At 39.9% G+C, this 23,201-nt stretch overlaps 1 protein-coding gene across 2 annotated transcripts in view; it reads right to left on the reverse strand.

The window, feature by feature from the left end:
- Positions 1-23,201, reverse strand: part of dlgap4a (discs, large (Drosophila) homolog-associated protein 4a) — a 224,764-nt gene that overhangs the window by 200,488 nt on the left and 1,075 nt on the right. The gene's annotated exons all lie outside the window — the stretch shown is intronic.

Here is a 23,201-nt window from a genome sequence, read left to right on the forward strand (position 1 = left end):
TGTGCTACCTTATTGATTTTTTTTCTTCAATTTTCCTCTTTGTGCTTCTACAATGGGTAAGTGGGTTACTTAATTAAGTGAATTCTTTCTATTAGTTTTTTCTGTTGTTATTTCCTACTTGGTATCCAATCAGAGGCATTGTTGTCCAAACTGTAGAGATGCGGAGTCTCCACAGGGTGTTTATTTTGAAATTGATAGTGTTTTTTTACTTTTATTTTGTGTTCACGGTGCGGCTTGGACGCGGGTCCGTCAAAAATAGACTAGGCGCGTATCTTTAGCGAAGCGGCGCGGAGAGCCGCTTCTGGGACGCTTCTGAGACGCGCTGCGTCCGCATCTGGTGGACTTTAGAGCATTGAATATAATGGCTGCGATTAGCTGCGGCATCCGCGACTCTGACGTTCCGCGCCGTAGACGGATCCAGTGGATTTTAGGGGGGATCCAGTGGATTTTAGGGGTGAATGCTAGAAATAGAACCGACGCCTATTTTTGTCTTGTGAAAAATAGGCGTCGGTTCTATTTCTAGCATGCACGCGTTTTCCGGTCACGCTGGCAGTCTGCAAGCTCTAACCTGTTGACATGGGAGCCGAAATAAAAACGGACACGCCACGCAGCCAGTGTGTCACCGGAACCGTTGGAAGCGTTTCCAGGCAAAATAAAATAGGAAAATATGTTATATGTTATATGTTATTTTGTACACGAATACATATTAATAAATTACATTTTGATGGTTGAAAGTCTAGGTTTTGACATAAATTCAGATATAAATATAATTTAAAAATAATAAATAAATAATTATCAATTTTCAAATATTGCACCTGTCAATACAGAACGAAATATTCTGTAGTCTATTTTGCTTTCAATACTGCTGACAGTGTCTTTATAAGTAGGCTTTATATTTATGCTTAACATGAAGTAGGCCTATAGGGCTTCCACAACTCTCTCCCATATGTCGAACAAGGGTGATCCGTGTCAGCAGCGCCGCACGTTTCTGGTGTGCAAAGACATAGAAAAAGCAACGCAGCTGACACACAACAGAAATGCCACGCTCACGCCACGCAGCCAGTGTATCACCCACCTAATACACCAAAGCACAAACTAGCTACCGGTTAAGGTACGGGGCATGACGTTTCCGGAAAACGTGCACTAGACGGTTAGCAGATCACAACACACTGGGCCAGCTAACCAATCTGAGCCCATTGCGTAGTTTTGAGGGACTGGCTTCATAGAACCAGGAAATCATCAGTCCGTTTTTACAAGGAGGGGCAGAACTGTGTAGAATAAGAGTAAACTATATGAAAAAAAATGCAATTTTTAAAAAAAGAAGCATGAACACATGTTACAGTGCACCCCACAAACACAATCAAGCCTTCGAAAAAATGCGTTTTACCACCCCTTGAAAGCAACGGCACACCTCTGATTAACTAGACTATTTTGTCCATTGCAACTATTTTGATGATAGCAAAACCAACCAATGAACAAAATAATCAATAAAAAATAGTTTTAAGCAACATTATCAGGCAAACCAGTTCAATCCATCAACACAAGCAACATTATTCTCTACAAGAAACCGCAGTCATTTATTTGAGCCGTGCTGTACATTAAACACGTGAACGCATGCTGAATGTTCCCTTCACGCTCCACACGTCAAAACCCTTTGAGCTAAAACAACTTCTGTTCCCACTTCCCCCCGACTGAACTCCAACACAACTAAAGCTTTCTTTAGAACAAGTAATTATGAGACACGAAATATGTTACCATCTTGCCTTTGCTTTCACGCTGTGTACATTATTAGTAAGATTTAAGTAGCACTTAGTTTCAGCAGCCATTCAACCAACTGTAATAGTTGACGATTTTTTATCAGTCACAGTAGGGCACAAGATTTTACATTTTAAAGGAATAGTTCTTTACTTAACTTTACAAAGTAATTTTATACATTACTTTATAATGAAACGTGTCCTTCAGAAGGATTTGCTTAGTCGAGTTCTTTCATCTGAACCATTAATTGATTTAGTTTCCTACAAAATTGTGATTTTGTTCACTTCATTTGAGGAATAAATAAATCTCCAGCTGCCAGAAAAGAAAAGTGTAACAGCTTAATCTCAGGATACAGTGCAGGGCATGAAGCTTCTCCGTCAAGAGCAGAAAATTCCCTTTTAAATCCCAGGCCATGACCAACCCTGTCAGCAGAGAGAGAAGTAAAGCTAAATGAGCTTTTTCCCATTTTAATTACTCAGGAAATCAGTACAAAAGCCTGCTGGCTCTCTGAACCGGGATTAAATGCATGAGTATTGAGGAAGAACGCTGATTACGCACTGCGGCTTTTCTTTGAGCCGTTCCTCGATTTCTAGATCCATTATCTCTTACTGTACAAATGCTAAAGTGGCCCATATATCTTTCTTAAGCAAAGCATTAGCATTACTCCATTGATAGTGACCAATAGGCCTGTGATCTGTGAAATACTCAAGCCTGAAACTGATGCTAATATGCCACAATTTCAGATCTAGCCTTTTGAAAAAGTTCCTAATGTGATATTAAAGATACATTATGTGCAGATGTTCCTTTGAAGACAAAATTAGATCAAAATGGATTATTTTAATTTACCTATAGGCAAGACACTACTGGAGGGAAAAAAACATTGGTTTTTCATGCATTGAGATTTTGGGCTGTTTTGCTTCCATTGCTTATTGCTATTTATCATCCGCCTGATATACAGTATATTACATTTTATATCTAAGAACATTATGGAAATGTATTTTATGGCTTTTGTTTTGACAGTATTTTCTGATTTATTGAGTGATAAAAAGAGATATCCAAAATCCCCTCAGTAAAATCATGTAACTCTAATAATGTCAACAAAATTAAACAAGAATTTTGAACATGGCTTTATCCAATGTTCAAATTTATCTGCGCAAATGAATGTAGATTTGATTAGATAATGTCACATTTGCATATTTAAACACACCATTTTAGATAACGTAATTGAAAACAATTGTATGATGATATATATTAGTTAAAAGTGCACTGTGTAATTTTTAGCAGCATCTAGTGGTGAGGTTGTGAATTGCAACCAACAGAAGTTATGGTGGCCGACAGGAAAATATGTCGTCGTCTGAGACAGCAGAGAGTAGCCAGTTCAGCAATGAGGTTTCTTTACAAAGATAAATTAACAAATTAGGTTTACTTAATTATTCAGTAAAACGATATGTTATTGCGAATATTATTGTTACTTGTTCATCATTGTGTCAGTGTTTTATTCACTGACTTAAGCTTGCATCTTTGCACGAAGAAATGCATTTGTCCGTTTAGAAACATGTCAATGTAAGTGGACCCGCGGTGCATGTAGATAGAAATGTCTCATTTTAAGGTAATACACAAATATAACGGTTCATTATGTAAGGTCTTTATACACCACTGAAAACATAGTTATGTATATGATATTGCATTTCAGTCAACAGATCCTCTTAAATATTACACAATGCACCTTTAAAATGTTTACCTGTAGTATAGACCTATTGTGTTTTGCCTTAAACACATGCTCATAGTCTTATCGTGCAAGTTTGCACACCTTGTCTTCATCAAAATGTCATGATATCCATAATATGCTCCACATCAGAAAGTCTCTTTTTGCACTGATATCATAGCAGACAGGGAGTAATGTTAGCTAAAAGCCAAATAGCTATTTAATCTCTGTTTTAGGTAACACAGCCTTTTTACATTCTTTCCACTAGTTAATGCCGTAATTTAATTCTGGTTAATGCTATAAAGGTTACAACAGTAATATCAGATAATGAAACTTAATAATCAGACTTCATTTCTGATATGAAATACATAATCCTGCCACACATACCTATCTCATTATTTCATCTATTTGGTTGCAACTGCCATTTCATGTCGTTTTTTAATATCTGTCAAATAATAGGTGGTTTAATTCTTCAGGAATGTCTGCGTGTGTTTGTGCATTGCATTAAATGAAAAAGAATGAATATTTCATGAGTCCTGTTTAAATCTCATCAAGGTAGAAATGCTCACCTGGAGATTTTCATCAAAGGTAATGCATGAGAGGTCAAAGGTTAAGATGGAAGGCAGCTTGTGGGGTCAGAGAGAGTGCAGTAGTTATGGCATGACTGCAAACCATTCACCTTGTTAAATTATTTTAAGGCTACTAGGCAGCACTTGATAATAGACTGATATAGGACCTAAATGTCTGTAGGATGTGCAAGTCATCTAAAACTCAGCTAGCAACCACAGAGAAAGTCCTAGCAACCAAATAGCAATGTATAACACACTACTCAGAATACCTTGGTAACCGTAACATTATCCTTAACAAAACCTAAAACTTAAACTAATAAAAAAAAAAAACATTGCTGGTAATTGAAATTTTACTGGAAAAATATATCTATAATTAGGTAAAAACTTAAAAATCAATTAGAAATGTTGCCCTGACAACTAACTGAAATTACTAAAATTTATGAAAAGTACTAAAATTACTCCAATTTCTTTAAATTACTCTACTCCACTCAGTTTATCTAAATCTGAACTGAAACTTAAAACTATCTAAAAATTAAAAATAAAACTTAACAAACACTAAAAATTAAAAAAACAAACTTTTAAAAGTAAAAAAAAAAAACGAATTCTGTTAGTTTGTTGCAAAATCCTATTATATTGCATTCTCGCTGACGGTTTCATTTAATTTAGATATGAATCCCATTAGATAAATATTTAGCAACATTATTGTAACAAATGTTTTTTTCATTTTTAATTATATTTTGTAGAATTCATTTCTATAATAAAAAAAGCCACATTCAAAATATAATGCCAGCGTCTGCGGACTCACATGAATCATTTAACTGTTTTTTATTTGGTTCACTGAAAATTAATCATTTGAATCAACCAATTAAATAGAATGAATAAATTTCCAGAATTATATGTGAGAAACAATAAACTGCAAATGTCACACACAAAGAAAGCAATCAAATATTTTGTGGTGTTTGGAAAAAAGCAGAGCTACTGTCACACAAATGCTGTCTAGAAATGCAACAAATCAGGACTTATGAAAGGACAGACAAATTTGTACAGTGTGCACTAGGCTTCAGTCCTTCACACTGACTTTACAGTTTTTCTAAAGAAAAAAGCAGAACAAAAACTAAAATACTGAAAAGCAAACTTTTGTGATTAATACTGTACAACAACACCCGGAGCGGTTCGGATCACTTTCTCTGTTTGGAAACAGAATGAGATCTATAGGCAATACACATTACACACACTTTAAAATGAGACGCACTAATTATTTCCTCTCCGTGATCCTATATGAATTGCTTTTGAAAAAGTACCATATGACAATTCCTCCCTTTACATTGTGCTATTGACTAGCATTCTTCTAAAATAGCAGGATTCTTCATTGAGCTCTTTATCTCACTTCACTGTTCAATCCAGGACAATGAGACACAAAGAACGCTGTTAAACCCCAGATTGCCTTTTTATAGCAAAGTCTGTTGTATTTTCCCAAACGATTAGCTCTTTAGCGCTGCCAGGCATGAATTTACCAGTGTTAAACTGCATCCACAGCACATTCTGACTGTATAACCCAACAGCGAGTCGCTATCTGACGAATGAATGCATTTAAATGTAAATATTAGAGAAAGAAGCACTTTGCTGAGGGATTTAAGTGCTTGAATTTCACCTGAACAGTGTTGGCGAGGTTTCGTGGCCGCTCAGGCAAACGAAAGGCCCAGCTGCTGTTCTGTCGGCTCCTCGCTCTGCTTTTCAGAGCTTGTCTGTCTAGGAAGCAGAAGATTTCCAATTACAATATGAGTTCAGAAACATAGCACACTACAGTGCTTCTATATTTAATGCCAGTTGAACAGGAAATCTTAAAGTCCCCCTGTAGTTAATAATTGTATCCCTTAAAACTCATCTTTGATCACCTAAATGACATATTTAAGCGTTTTTTCCTTGGAAAAAATAATCTTCATGTCTTAAAATAGCTTGAATGTAACTCTACACTCTTGCCTCATTAAGTATAACTGGTTCTATGAATATGCAAATGAGCCCCGCCTCCACTCACTCACTCAGCTCACAGATCCACTCGTTGACGATCACATGTTGATCTGATTGGTTACAAGGTAGTTTGTGACGTCAGAAACACCAGCGATTTCAAACTGTGTTTTTGAGACTGTCTATGGTTCACTGCTAGCCTGGGAAAACCCAGACGAACTTCCAGCAAATTTAGATTTGCCCTGCAAGTTAGTCTGGCGAAGAGCCCATTCAAACTCCACCAATCACAAACATTGAGGAGCCCTTTACAAGATGACAATCGATCTGATTGGTTTTAGGTCTATCCAATTGCGCACAGAGGCATTTGAGCGACGTCCGTTGGTGACGCCCTTTTGGAAATGAGCCGTCAATGAACCTTCCCCAGACCCTAACTCAGTTACGACTGAGAAGGGTCTGGTTTTAACCAGGCTAGTTCACTGCAGTTTTAAACAGAAAATACTCAGCAATGCTGTCGACTTATGAATTTACACATGGTTTGTCTTAAAGCATATTAAAAACACAACATAGACACATAAACAACATTAAAAGCTGGATTTTCACCACAGAGGGACTTTTAACATTTCTGCAGTATGTGTGCAAATGCAGATTTTCTGTTTGAACAGAATGTCCAGATGACATTTGGCTGCATCCCATAATGCAACGGTCTCCATTTAATCTTCAATTTCAATTGTGACTAATGAACTGGAAGTCATTTCAGTCTCAATCTATTTTTGACTCATTATGTGAATGAACCAATGATGCCTATAGTACCTGAAGAGAGCCATTTGTTAGCATTGCCATTTAGCTCAAACACAGTTGCACAAACTTCAATTTAAATGAGAAAACGTAAAAAATAAATATGCCTTTCATACTTTAACAGCACTCCAAAAATGTCTAAAACATCAACTATCATAATATGATGAAATATTAGCAATTTATACGTCACTTGCAAGTAAATGTACACTGCTACTTGGAGAAATATGCTTTTTACCCAATAATGGTGTAATTCCATCATCTTCCAGGAGGGTTTCTAGCGCAAACATTGAGCCCTTGGATCTGACTGACAAATAGTGATGGGTCAATCATGACTCCTTTTGAAACTAATCTTTGATATGACTCTGGAACAACGAGTTGCCTCAGAGAGTGATTTGTTTGTTTTGTTGACCGCGCGCACATGCACAACACGTTCTGTACAGGGAACAGAACTCATTAGTTCACCTCCTGAGTCTTCAGATATGAGTCGTTCGTTCTTTTGTCAGGTGACATGAAGGCCGTATTGGATACAGAAATTAATTAATAATTCCCAACCTTCCTTACAAACAAGCGCGTAGTTAGTTTATTTTTTTTACTCTTACAGTTGTGATGCATTTCTAGTCTCAAATTTCTTACAATTTATAAACTTGTGAATTTCTGTCATGATGGTTCTTTTCCATAACTCGTGATGAACGAACGACTCGGACCCAAAGACTCGGGAGGTGAACTAAATCATTTCTGTTTCAGACTTAATAGCGTCAGCCAATGGGGATGTAAAGAGATGAAAAAATGACTCGGATCGGGAGGAGAGTTGAACTAAGCCCCAGCTAAGCAATTCATTATTTATATCTGCTTCCCCTAGTTTGGCATTGGCTGGCTGCATTATGTTTTTTTTTTATTATTATTATTTTAAATGTGATCAAGGTTTGTGTAAGTTTGATGTGTTGGGGAATTTGGCCATTAACATGTAACATGTCAATTATATTCTGCTGAAATGAACGACTTGGAGGGGAAAAAAAGATTTGTTAATTTTGCTGAAAGAGACTCAAAGATCTGAGTCATTAAAATGATCCGAACTTCCCATCACTACGCCAAATAATGTTATTTTTACAGAATATTTTTTGAATACAGAATACTACTGTTTGAAATGGCTATGACTGCATTATACATAGTGTTTCACCTAATATTTAAAAAACAAATTGTAGGCAGAGCTGCAGTGATGATATTTTTGAAGATCGCATCACTCTGGTTCTTATGAAAGCTTGTTTCCACCAAAGAATAAAAATTAAAAAAGGTAATTGCAACTTTTTATCTCACAATTCTGACTTTTTATCTCAAAATTGCGAGTTATAAAGTCACAATTATCTTAATTTTTATTCTGTGGTGGAAACAAGCTTCCATATGTTCCCTCCACAAAAACCCAATGGGTGTTTTCCATTGGCTTTTGGATTACTGCAGAAAATAAGCTCTGTGACCAACAAAAGTTTATGATTCTAACACATTTTGTTTCAAAGTGATGATCTTCATAAATGAACCCAACTTTTATGAATTTTGAAGCATAAATACAATCGGCAGCAGTAAAAAGCTAAACGTAAATAAACTACAGTCATATGACTTCAATGTCACCGCCATTAAGCTTCAAGAACTCTTTCAGTCTTTATATAAATAATTTACCCTGGAAGTTTAAAGTTAGAATAGTTTGCAAGAGCGCGATTATAAACACAGCAAGGCTTTGAACTCGACAAGTGAGTAGATGTTTAATGTCCGACAACCTCTGTAGACCCATTTAGACACGTGTTAGCAAGAGCTTTAAAAAATCATTCACAAAGGTGTGTTTTATGTTATAGAATTAAACGTGAAAATATGTTGAGCTTGTGTTCACCACAGATGTTTTTTCAGGCATTTAACCAAAAAACCCATTGACTTCAGGACGATGGAACCAGAAGTGCTAAAATGCAAACTCATTTCTGGGTTTTTGTTGTACACAAATACATCATCCCTGCAGCACTCTATTCAGTGCTTAAGTTTTACTTAGCATTAAGTTAGTATTGCATTCAAACATTGCCATTCTCATCTCACAACCCAACTCTGAAAGTTTGCATGCTTTAGAGCAGCAAATGAGCTTTAACGTAACCCCGCTGGTGCGCATGTCTTCATAATGCGATGAGGGCCCTTCCGGGGGGCCGGCGTTCAAAGCAACATTCGTCATCTTTATCGCTGATGGTGCAATTACACAATTAGGAATACCCCAACAGACTGCAGCCGTTTTCAACTGTGCAGTTGTAAATAGAACAAACATCTGGTATTACCACACGCCACATCGCTTCTGCTCGGAAACTAATTAATTACCCGGGGAAACGGCGTCATTAGTAGCTGCGGGGGGACAAAACAACCCCTGAGGTCGTCACGTCTTTTTACATGCAAATGCATTGGGGAACGTGCTTTGCCGCCACCTGATTGGTCAAGTTCACACGCGCGGGTCACTTACAGGAAGTTATCGAGCAGATTCTTCTGTCTGGAAACGAACGCAGGGACTCGAACGCTGTCAAACATGACAAATACGGGAGAAATGCAAATCTTATATTGTAATTGGGCCACAAGCTCACTTCATTTCTCTGATGGATTCAATTAAACTTCAACAATCTGCTCTCCATTTGTCTATCCTCATGCTCTCTGCTTATCTCCCTCTCTGTCGCTCTTTCTCATTCTGCGAACACCTTAAATAATGAGGGAGTTGAATTAAAGGGAGAACGGTGATGTGGAAACGGTGGCTAATCTCTGCCGGCTGTAGCACAAGCTGCTCCGCAAGGAACATCAGGAGGATTGTCTTGAGAAAATGATAGTAAATTAAGCGCAGAGTTTGTCAGATGGTTTAAAGCGCTTGTGCTGCACGAAACACAATATAAACCAACAAACTAAGAAAGTGATGGCTTATTTTACAAGAGGACAGTCCGAGCTCAAGAGAACAAACGTTGAGAGATCAGAGCTGACAGAGAATGTCCTAAAGCACAAGAGCTTTACAAAGGGCAGTGATCATGGAGATAAATGGTCCTAGTCCAGGAATATGACAGAGAACTTCAGTGAACTGACCTGAGATCAAAGCCAAGGAGATCTACAAAACCTGGAGAAAGCTGAATGTTACATTACTCAATATATTTATGATTCGACTGGTACAGGACCCTCTTGAAGTATGTAGGCCTACATTTAGCCTACATTAATGTAGAATAGCCTAGCAGTTAGTAAAATGAACATTTGAAAACATATATCAGGCTAACAAAAATATTTTCTTGAATGTTTATCTAAAATGTTCCCTTTTAGATATGAAAAAGCTATTTCATGTGTTGTTTAAAAAAAAAATTTTTTTTAAAGTATTATTGGTCATGTGAATGTTGAAGGGACAGTTCACGCAAAAGTTTTAATTCTGTCATCATTTACTCGCCCTCAAGTTGTTCCAAACTGTTTGAGTTTCTTTCTACACTTGAACACAAAAGAATATATTTCAAGAATGTTGGTAACCAGAGAGTTGACAATAGCCATTTTTTCCTACTATGGAAACTGTTTTATTACCAACATTCTTCAAAATATCTTCTTTTGTGTTCAACTGAAGAAAGAAACTCAAACAGGATTGGAACAACTTGAGGGTCAGTAAATGATGACAATGTTTTTAATTTTGGGTGAACTTTCCCTTTATGGGAACATTCCATTTTATCATTCTTCAAACATTATGGGAATGTTACTTTTGAATGTTTTCTGAACATTCTGAAACAAGTTGTAGCGTTTAAAAAATATTAGATAAATATTCAAATAAAAAGCTTCAGATTTTTTTTAATCAGACCAGCTAACTCTTAATGAATGTTCTATTAATGTTACTGGAAGAAGAATGTTTGTGCATTACCTTGCCAGAACGTTAGCCAATGTTCTGAGAACGTTTTTTTTCTGTTAGCTGGATATATACATTATATTTTAGTTCCCCTTCTCAACAAATCCTTAAAATTTAACGATATTCAGTAGAAAAAATACATAAATTAAGGCAACAATTATAAGCGCCAAGCCTAAACACATTTATTTAAAGTGAAACTGAAAATTGCTGGTGTTTGGGAAATGTTACATACAAATTAATTTGTATATAATGTTTTTTGTATATTTGTATATAAATACAGTATGCAATAATATCTGCCATGGACCAATTAGAATTAAGTATTCAAGAAGGTCTATGTACAGTATATCTACTGAACATGACAGTAGATCCAACAGATCCAATCTGTAAATAAACACTTTTCAAAGACCTGGTTCCTCAGTCAGATCTCGTTTCTCTTCATCTTGGACATCATTACTGTGAAAGTGATTGTTTGATGGGAAATATAACTGTCATTTTCTTTACAAACAAAAGCCCCCCCTGTATAAAAGTAGCCTCTCTAAAAATACATCAACTCAAGGACAGGAAATACACATTACAGAAGTAAAGGGCTGCTTTCAGTCACCTTTATGAGGCTTTTATGGGCTCAGAATTCAGAAATAGCCATGTGTCAACTGTACAAGTATTTTCTTTAAAAACAAGAATCTGCATATTTTTAGCATAAAGTCTTATATTCCGGAAATTATATTTGTACACTTAACTTTCACAAATGTGGATATATTCAGTTGAATATAATTATATTGTAGATGCAATATTCAGTCTTTAATAAAGTAACATGCTTAACACCCAAGGGTTTATGTTATTATTTTAATAACTTTGCAGATATTGAGTTAAGATTGAATAGCCTGTGGAGATAATGTCTTAAAACAACAATGAATGTGAAAATAACTGCTCAGAGGCTACTCAGCTATTAATGTACGACTTCGTCAATGGTTATTTTAGCATTTTCATTTCACATAGTTCATGTTTTTGTCTCTACAAAGGTTACAACAGACATTTTGCCAGCGTCTTCTTGCCACCTTTGGTAAATCGTCCAATTAGCCGCATCAGCCCTGGCCTTGGCATGATGTCACTTTGAGTATTGAGATGACTCTCCAAATAGACTGTAGATGTATAAAAGGAGCACGTTTATCAAACTACATCTAGTCTTGTGTAGCCTGACTTTGGACTAACAGCAATGTACAACAACTGTCAACACAAATCACATATAAAAACTATCAGCCAAACCCTTGTTTTTTATATGAAACAATCAGATTAAAACTTGCCATTTCAGACAATAAACAAGCGCGCACACACACACACACACACAAACACACACACACACACACACACACACACACACACACACACACACACACACACACACACACACGCACGCACACAAACTCTATATTCTTTCCCCTTACACTAACCCTACCCCTATTTCCAAAACAATATCACTTAGTATGATTTATAAGCTGTTTTCCTCATAGGGACCATAATGTAGGGTTTACCTGAACCCCACACACATACATAAATATATAAATTTCATTACTAATTTCATTTATTATAAGAAAGACACAAATCCAAACACACAAGGCCCACCGGCCAACACAATAGCCGCTGTTACTCCACCATTTCACGGGCCATTTCTCTGATGTAAATAATCAATCACTCCTGACACTTGCGTATGAGGTCCTTTATTACACCTGATAATCACAGTAGGTAGAGTCTACAACAACATCAATGAAGCACACTTACAGCTGTGTTCCTCTCAGGTCCTCTGAGAGCCGTAAACAAAGAACATGTGACCACTGTCATGATAAAAAAAAAAAAACTGATCAATACTATGAGGTTGGTTATGATGTCACAGGGCTGGGTCTTTCTGATTGGGCAGCAGATTGATGCTGACTGCAAGTGTAAGAGCATAAGAGCTGTGTTATACAGTATTTGTATACTAAACAACAACAACAGTAAAACGTCATTAAAAAGACATGAACTTATGTAGATGCTTAAGCACAAAAGCCACTGAAGAAGAAAAAGATAATAAAAACAAGCTTTATTGCTTCAGTTCTCTGCACTGCTATATGATTTGCGCAAGACAACAAACTCAGTTGTCTTGCATGTCTCAAAAAGACTCCATCTCCAGAGAAACCGATGATGTTATGCATACAGTGCACGCAAACACACACACACACACACACACACACACACACACACACACACACACACACACACACACACACACACACACACACACACACAAACAGTTTGACACTGCTTTGCTATGCTTGCATTGATTCCACATTGCATCAAATACAAAGCTAGTTTCCTTAATACAATCAGAATACAAATGACAAGAGAAGTATATGTGAATATTGACACTTTCAGCTATGCAAGTTCAATTTTACACAGTTCTCTGGGTGTTCTAAATTTTAAAATCTCTGGGTGGCAGGGGCAGCACTCGACCCGTCACGGATATATGCGCTTGCAATTCGACCCATCACCATTAAACGCGCCTGCCTCGGGACCTTACACAATATAGTAGGTGTTTTTTTTAAACAAAACGCAGCGTGTATCTCCTGTAGCTTGCGGGCAAGAACGCACAATTGGTCAGTATTCACCATTTACTAAATGCTTTTCACCTGCCTTACAGCTACCAGACACTCCGACTGATGCATATAATCAAATAGACAGATAGACATGCATCCCGCATTTACTTCTCTTATTTAGCCTAACTATTTTCCACTTTATATATTTTTCCGCCATTTTAATCTGGAGCGCGAGTCTTGACACCTAGGTACTAAGCGTCGCGCCAGCCACAACCAAGTGTCACGCCTGCCTCAAGATCTCTCACTGTTTAAATCTACCAGACACTCAATTTGATGCTGCTCTTGTTTGCCATCTTATTTTTCATTTTATTTGCTCTTTTTGTTCATAATGGAGCGCGAGGGTCGGCTCATACTACTTAGCGTCGCGCCTGCCTCAAGATCTCTCGCTGTTTTACTGCCTGGTACTCTGATCGACAGCTGAAGGGAAAAGCAGAAGAAAGATTCCTCACTACACCGATTTGTTTGATTTAGGCCTATATAGGCTATTTTTATTTCAGTTTTATTTACAGAATATGGCAGAATATCGACATTTAAGGATGATGTCTTTGAATTTGCATCAGTGGAAACTTCAAAACAAAACAAAAAAAACTTGTTCAGGCAAAGAACAAAATTGTATTTTAATAATTAAAAAGATATCTAAATTTTAATAATCATCATTACTCACCCCTATAGTGCATGGGGTTTTACAAATCGGTTACTCTACTTTTGGCCGTTAAAAAACCAACACAGATACGACAAATCCAACACAAATGGACTTATATACTGAATTTAGAGTGTGAAATTGACAGCATTTTAATGATTAATCTAAAATAATAACATAAAAGAGAGGACACAGCAATATTTTGCACTTGCCAGTTGTTATTTTGGCAGTTTTTCAAACAAACATCTTATGCGAAAGATGGGAGCTATTGAATACATTCATTACATGGTTGACACAATTGTAATTTCTATAGCCCTATATCAGAATGTCGATCACAGTTAGCCAAATTATGACCATAACAACAATAATTTGCACAAAAAAAGTAAATTAAATAAATTAAAATAGATAGGACTAGGCTATAAAACAAACAAATTGTGGAGGAATTGTGGAGGAAAAGTGAGGAATCTTCGTCTGCTTTTCCCTTCAGCTGTCAATCGGAGTATCAGGTAGTAAAACAGTGAGAGATCTTGAGGCAGGCGTGACACTTATAGGAGCCGACACGTGCACTGTATTATGAACAAAAAGAGCGAATAAAATATAAGATAAGATGTCAAATAGATAAATAAGAACAGGATTGCACTGTCTGTTTGTACATGTGCATCAAGTATATAAAATCTGGTAGATTTAAACAGGCAGGCGCATATATCCGTGACGGGTCGAGTGGTAGGCGCCTATATCCGTGACGGGCGAGTGGCAGGCGCATATATCCGTGACGGGCGAGTGGCAGGCGCATATATCCGTGACGGTTCAAGTGGCGGGCGCATATATCCGTGACGGGTCGAGTGGCAGGCGCATATATCCGTGACGGGTCGAGTGGCAGGCGCATATAACGGTGACGCATATAACGGTGATGGGTTGAGTGGCAGGCGCATATAACGGTGAGGGGTCGAGTGGCAGGCGCATATAATGGAGACAGGTTGAGTGACTGGTCGAGTGGCAGCTGCCCTTGCCACGCAGAGATTTTACCCCTACTGCATCATGATCTAAAGATGTCAGAGAGCAATTCATAGTGCAATGCTAATAAAAGATGCATCCTTAAGGGGCCACAAGCGGTGCTATAACAGTCTTTATCTTCTACCATCGGTTATCTCTTTCAGGTAAAGTACTGTCATTGCGGCACAACAATTTGAAAAATATGACCAGATGGGTCATTTAAACTCTCAACATGTACCTGAATCTTCAGGTTGCACATCTGCCTATCCAGCCTGCCTTAAATCAGAAACTAGAAAATTACTTTTCCAATCTTTGGAACGGTAAGTCATTGGAGCGGTTTTGACCACTTCTAGACCAGTTTAACAAGAATTTCAATCAAAAGTCCCTATTAACTAGATCAAAAATAATTAGTTTATACATAATTTAACATGTGATTTGATTTTCTCTGGCCAAGTAATGCAGCTTCGCCTAAACAAGGCAATACTGACAACAAAACATTAATTTAACACTCATGTGCTTTTCTTTTCAATGCATTAAACGTAGGGTCCAAAATGAACACTTGCGGAAAACACAAGTAAAAACTGGCCTTGGCAATACATTAAACAGCTACTCGACTGTTGGCAACATTGTATACAGCTTAAACTGAACTGTAAGAATGATAGACTGACCCTCACTTGTGTAAGTGACGTGCAAATTAAACACAAGACATGCAAACCATCTACTGAAGAAAATATAATAAACTGATCAAAAGTGACAATAAAGACATTTGTAATGTTGTTCTTTTGTAATGCTGTTCTTTTGAACTTTCTTTTAATCAAAGAACCCCTTAAAATATATATGGCTTCCACAAAAATATGAAGCAGCACAACTGTTTTCAACATTGATCATAATCAGCAAATCAGAAAGATTTCTGAAGGATCATGTGACACTGAAGACTTGAGTAATGATGCTGAAATTTCAGCTTTGATCACATGAATACATACAATTTTACAATATATTCACATAGAAAATGGTTATTTTAAATTGTAACAATATTTCAAAATATGACATTTTTTTTTCTGTATTTATGATCAAATGCTGGTGAACATAAGATACTTTTGTTTTAAACTCCATCGTCAATAGCACAAAACAATAATGTCATGAGTGATCAAACGGAAGCAATTGCAGTTAACTCTTTTATTTAAATGATGATATAGATAGACAGTCCAAAGTCCAGGCAAACAGGTTAGTAGCGCAGGGACTCCGATGGTCAGATGACAGTGCAGCGTGCAGTGGTAGTGGTGGTGAAAATCCAACCACGAACAGTAATCCAACATCCAACGAACAAGAACCGGAACAAGAGAAGCACACGACTGAACGAGACTGGGAACACACACACTGGGAACCACAAACAACGATCTGACAAAGGAGATGAGAAGTTGATGAGAATATATACACATGAATGATAGACTGCAGCTGGTGATGGGTGATTGCTGACGAGCGCTGATGAGCGGCACGCCCCTCTAGTCAGCACACACACATACAATAACAGAACCACGAGACAAGGAGGAGACATAGGATTTACCAACCATGACAGTACCCCCTTCCCCAGGAACGGCTCCTGGCGTTCCCAGACTCTCTTACCTGCCGATTGTAATCATCGATAAGTGAGTGATTCAGGATGTCTCTAGCCGGTACCCAACTTCTCTCCTCCGGACCGTAACCTTCCCAGTCCACCGAGTACTGGAATCCGCGCCCCCTCCGTCTGGATTCCAGAACACGATTGACCGAATAAGTAGGTTCCCCATCTACGAGACGCGGCGTGGGGGGGGTAACCGAGACAGGCGGATTAATACGAGCAAAAAATACGGGCTTAATTCTGGAAACGTGAAAGACGGGATGAATCCTCCTGTACATTGGAGGAAGATTAAGACGGACTGTCACCGGCCTAATGATTTTGGTGACAGAGAACGGGCCAATAAATTTAGGTGCGAGCTTATTTGAAAAGGAGCGGAGAGGAATGTCCTTGGTAGAAAGCCACACTTTAGAACCGACGACGTATACGGGAGGCCTCCGCCGGTGGCGATCGGCTTTGGCCTTGGTGCTTTCCCCCTACTTGGAGTAGAGTCTCATGGGCTTTAGTCCAAGTGCGGTGACACCTCTGGACGAAGGCGTGGGCGGAGGGGACTGCGACTTTGGATACCAGACTAGGAAAAATTGGTGGCTGGTAACCTACACTACACTCAAATGGTGATAGGCCCGTGGATGACACTGGCAACATGTTGAGGGTGTACTCCACCATAGACAATTGCTGACTCCAGGAGGAAGGATTCTTGGACACTAAACATCGCAACGTTCTCTCCAAATCTTGGTTGGTTCGCTCAGTTTGACAATTGCTCTGGGGATGGCACCCAGAGGACAGACTGACAGTCGCCCCCAGAAGTTTACAAAACTCTCGCCAAAATTTGGACACAAATTGGGGTCCTCTGTCAGAAACCACGTCTGTCGGGAGGCCATGAAGCCGAAAGACGTGGTCAACAACAACCAACGCTGTCTCCTTGGCTGAAGGTAATTTGGGCAAGGGAATGTAATGGGCCGCCTTCGAGAACCGGTCCACCACGGTCAAAACTACCGTGTGACCCTGGGAGGGTGGGAGGGCGGTGATAAAATCTAGCGCGATATGGGACCAGGGTCTCGAAGGCACCGGCAGCCGTTGGAGTAACCCATCTGAGAGGCCACCAGAATCGTTGCTTAACCAAAAACATAGTACGATTGACTCCTGGATGACAAGCCACATTGGAACAATGACCCCACTGAATGACGCTGGACCATAAGCTCTCCGGCACAAACAAACGGTTCGGTGGGCAACGAGTCGAAGGCGTTACCCCTTCTAAGGCCTTCTTGACCTTCGATTCGAACTCCCATGTGAGTGTAGAGATGAATAGATTCTCTGGTAAAATGCACTCGAGAGTAGACGGGCGATCGGAACGGTCAAAAATGCGCGATAAAGAATCGGGTTTGATGTTTTTGGATCCCGGGCGGTACGAGAGAATGAAGTCAAAACGTCCGAAAAAAAGAGCCCACCGAGCCAGCCTGGAATTAAGTCTTTTAGCAGTACGAATGTATTCCAGATTCTTGTGGTCGGTCCAGACGATAAAAGGTACCCCTGACCCTTCTAACCAGTGGCGCCACTCCTCCAATGCTAACTTGACCACCAACAACTCTCTGTTGCCAATGTAATAATTGCTTTCGGCAGGGGATAAACGATACGAAAAAAACGCGCAAGGGTGCATCTTGTCGTCTGAAGGAGAGCGCTGGGATAACACTGCACCTACCCCCACCTCTGACGCATCGACCTCCACCACGAACTGACGTGATGGATCAGGGGTTATCAGGATGGGGGCTGAAACGAAGCAACCCTTCAGTTTGGCAAACGCAGCTTCTGCTGTGTCTGACCACCTGAACGTCGTTCTGGGGGAGGTCAAGGCGGTCAGAGGCGCGGCTAGTCGGCTGAAATTGCGAATAAAACGCCGGTAAAAATTGGCGAACCCCAGAAACCTCAGTAGGGCCTTACGGGAATCTGGACTTGGCCAAAATTTACCACAGCCTTAACCTTGTCAGGATCCATGCGCATTCCCTCAACCGAGATGATGTGACCTAGAAAAGGAACAGACTGTGCATGAAAAACGCATTTCTCCGCCTTGACAAAAAGCCCATTCTCTAGCAACCTCTGGAGCACTTGTCGAACGTGTTGCACGTGTTCCTGGAGAGACGAAGAAAAAATCAATATATCATCCAGGTAGACATATATGAACTGATCGATCATGTCTCGCAACACGTCATTGACAAGTGCTTGGAAGACCGCTGGGGAGTTGGAAAGGCCGAACGGCATAACCAAATATTCAAAGTGCCCCCTAGGGGTGTTAAAAGTTGTCTTCCATTCATCCCCCACCCTGATGCGGACCAAATGATAAGAATTCCTTAAATCCAGTTTTGTGAAGATAGATGCTCCTGGCAACCTCTCGGAAGCTGAAGACATCAACGGCAAAGGATAAGTATTCTTTACCGTGATGTTGTTCAACCCCCGGTAATCAATACAAGGTCGCAACGATCCATCTTTCTTCCCCACAAAAAAGAACCCCGCCCCCGCTGGAGAAGAGGAAGGGCGGATGAATCCCGTTGCTAGAGAATCAGAAATGTATTTCTCCATGACCTCTCTCTCTGGGACAGAGAGTGAACATAACTTGCCCTTAGGTGGAGACGTACCTGGCAGTAAGTCTATAGCCCATTCATAGGGACGATTCGGAGGAAGAGAATCAGCCCGAGACTTACTGAATACCTCCTTCAGATCCTGATACTCCGTGGGCACGTTTGAAAAATCCACTGTCTCCTCCTGTAACACATGAACAGTAACAGACGGACAGGCAGACACAAGACAAAACTTATGACAAAAACTGCTCCATGATGCCACTGATTTGATTTGCCAGTCTATTTTGGGGTTGTGACGGGTGAGCCATGGGTGACCAAGAATGATGGGTGCTAGTGGATTGTCCAGAATGTAAAAGGAAATAGTCTCAGAATGATTGCCGGATGTGATGAGTGTGATGTCTTCGGTGATCAGTGAAATCGTGGGGAGTCTTTGTCCATTGAGGGCGTGAACGTCGATCTGGTGTGAGAGGGGTTTGAGGGGAATTTGAAATCTTAGTGCAAATGAATGGTCCATGAAATTACCCTCCGCCCCTGAGTCCAGTAGTGCCCGACAATCGTGGAGGTGAGTTGACCATCGGAGCCTTACCGGGAGGAAGGTAGATGTCGATGAGGTCTTCTCGGCAGAGATCCCACCCGACAGTAGCCTCGTATTTACTGCCGGGCTGGGCCTTTTAACGGACAATTGAAAGCGAAATGTCCCGCTCCACCACAGTATAGACAAAGGCCCAGGGATCTCCGCCTCTCCTTCTCCTCCCGGGAAAGCCGGGCTCGAGCCACCTGCATGGGCTCGTGATCGTGGATGGGGCTGACCGCGCCTTCGCCTCCTGGACGCTGCCCCTCGATCCCTCCAGGAAAACGATCAGGATGAAAACGTTTGCTGACTCGAGACAGCCGTGCATCCACTCTCAGAGCCAGCGCGATGAGATCGTTAAGTGCGGTGGGCAGGTCCAGGGCGTAGATCTCCTTCTGGACGCAGTCAGCCAGCCCATGCAGGAACATGTCCCACTGCGCCTCCTCGTTACATCGGCTCTCGGCTGCCAGGTTTCGGAATTCAATAGAAAAGTCAGATATGGACCTCTCTCCTTGGCGAAGTTCCGCCAGTACCCTGGCAGCCTCTCTTCCTGGCGCGGCCCGGTCAAAGACTCGCCGCATCTCTTCGGAGAGCCTCTGGAACGAGTAACAGCATTCGTCTTGGTTCTCCCACACTGCTGTTCCCCATAGCGCCGCTTTCCCAGTCAGAAGCGTCAGCACGAATGCCACCTTGGTCTGTTCTTCGTGAAACGTCCTGGGTTGCAGGGAGAAATGCATAGAACATTTGGTTAAAAATGTTCGACAGAAGTTTGCTTCACCTGAGTAAGGCTTGGGGACCGGAAGACAAGGCTCTGACTGGGATGGGTCCGCTGGTGGTGATGGGGGAATCAGCGGCGGGGGTGGCGCGGTGGGAACACGAAGATGTTGAAGGTGTTGGGTGAGCCCGGACACCTGCGCCACTAACGCCTGGACAGTGCGAGCAGTATCGTAGAGATTATTTTCTTGAGTGTCCATTCGTTGAAAACTGCTACTCACAAAATCATCCAGTGAGCTCGAGGAGTTTCCCGCTGCTTCCATGCTTTGTTCAGATCGTTCTGTCATGAGTGATCAAACGGAAGCAATTGCAGTTAACTCTTTTATTTAAATGATGATATAGATAGGCAGTCCAAAGTCCAGGCAAACAGGTTAGTAGTGCAGGGACTCCGATGGTCAGATGACAGTGCAGCGTGCAGTGGTAGTGGTGGTGAAAATCCAACGACGAACAGTAATCCAACATCCAACCTACAAGAACCGGAACAAGAGAAGCACACGACTGAACGAGACTTGGAACACACACACCGGGAACCACAAAAAACGATCTGACAAAGGAGATGAGAAGTTGATGAGAATATACACATGAATGATAGACTGCAGCTGGTGATGGGTGATTGCTGACGAGCGCTGATGAGCGGCACGCCCCTCTAGTCAGCACATACACATACAATAACAGAACCACGAGACAAGGAGCAGACATAGGATTTACCAACCGTGAAAAATAATGCACAATTAATTCATGCTGGTAAGAAATATGTATGGCTAGTAAATTTCTCAATCCACATGCCATTGGCAGGTGTGGAAAAGGTTGATTTTGGATCCTGATTGCACTGTTTGAGCTTCATCCCGCATCACAGCCAAAGGATAAATCCCTGTTGACATCACACGTATAAAGTGTTTCATTAAAAGCGCCTGCTGTCTAATGGCTGTGTGTCGGAGAGACACACACAGGGTCATCCGCCTGCGGCTGCGCGAGCTCAGATCCGTGGACACATTCGACTGAATCTGTGCCCATGACCCACCGTGCTTCCTCTAATTGAGATGAACGGCAATGTTTGTTTTAAATGCTGATTTATTCTTGCAAGCCCTTCGCTGAGCTGAGCAACGCTCACCGCGCACTCTTTAGATTTGCCACAACACCCAAAAGCGCAATCAATCAAAACCCCCACCGCTACAACGGGCTTTTAATTAGGTCCCGTTCATCCAGGGCCCTCGCCCGTCAAATACCTGCAGAGAGAACCAATCACAGCTGGAACATCTGGGGGAGAAAAGCCCCTAAATATGTGTTAAATCAGGCAGCTCTGGGACGCTGGGATCAATCGCTGACTGCTTTTTGCTTACAGTTTAGCTAGAGAAAGAGAATCTATCAGCGGTTGTGTCTCTCGAGCATAAACCAGCTGTGAAAAACGCCCTGGAGGCCAGTTAAAACTGTGAAAATGGCTGTCTTTGACTGCGAGATTGAGAGAATATATAATGAAGGGTTGAAGGGATGGTCATAGTCATTATTCACTCACCTTAATGTTGTTGCAAACATGCATGTTGTTGTTTCTTCCTTGGAAAACAAAGGGAGAATTATTGAAGAATCCTTACACAGATTTTTCCAAGCAGACAGAAATTTAAGTTGTTCTTCAATGAAAATCGGATGTGCCATTTTTGGAATCAGAATACAGATTTAGTCGCTCTTGTTGAAGATTTTTAACCAATAACAGCTTTTTTGCCAGTTTGTAAACAAAAGCTATCACAGAAAAAAATAATTTTCAAAGTCGTACAAGTTTTACAAGAAAATACTATTTCAGACTTTCTACCTCAAAATGTCACATTTAATTCAATGTCGTTTCTAATTATTGTAAAAGCCTACTAGCAATTTCTGATTGCCAATCATACATACATAAATAAAGTTAAGGCATAAAAAAAATCATGGCATGGTTTATTAATAACTGTTTGCATAATTTATTTAATTTAAATAATCATATTTTCTAAATGCATTTATTAAAATCTGCATATATCTGTTTATTTTTAAGACAATTACATTTATTCAATTAAAAATATGAACAAATATGGCTATAGCTGTGGAACAAGCAATAATCAGTTATTTCAAATGTAAGAGACTGAAATTTATTGATGATAAACCTAATTATTGTAAACACTTTAATATTTCATGTATGACTGTCAAATATGCATCACATTAAGTGTATTAGTTTATTGTACACTATTAGTATTAGTTTAATGGTGTAATCCAAATGCATGGAAATATTAATTGAAATACTAAAAATTAAATTTAGGCCTAAATATTTTTTGAGTGTATATTATGTACATTTATGATGCTGTTTTGTTCTTTTTGGAGCTTAACAGGCTTCTTTTGTTGTCTTAGGGTGAGTAAATGATTATAGTGTTTTCATATTTGGGTGAATGAATCTGTTTAAGTATATTGACAGGTGATTCGGATCTTGTCATCCACTGAATCTCTGCTCTGCCTTTTAGTTTGATACCATGACAACCAAATATCAGGATCTCTTACAGTAACAGTATCAGCAAAATAAGTTGATCAGTGTGTCATGAAATTAACTGTCTGTTTACTGTGATACCATGACAACAGTCTTTCTCAGTAACTATACTTAGACAATTAACTCAAAGGGTTAACAATGCGTTTCAGGCACACTGCAGACAAACACAGCCAGACATTATAACTTCAAATTTGAACTATACCTGGTTTTCATTCATTAAACATATTTTATATGAATGA

Source organism: Siphateles boraxobius, unplaced genomic scaffold, assembly GCF_051911475.1.
Source record: "Siphateles boraxobius isolate OS27281-9 unplaced genomic scaffold, OSU_SipBor_1 77, whole genome shotgun sequence".
Classification (NCBI taxonomy): domain Eukaryota; kingdom Metazoa; phylum Chordata; class Actinopteri; order Cypriniformes; family Leuciscidae; genus Siphateles; species Siphateles boraxobius.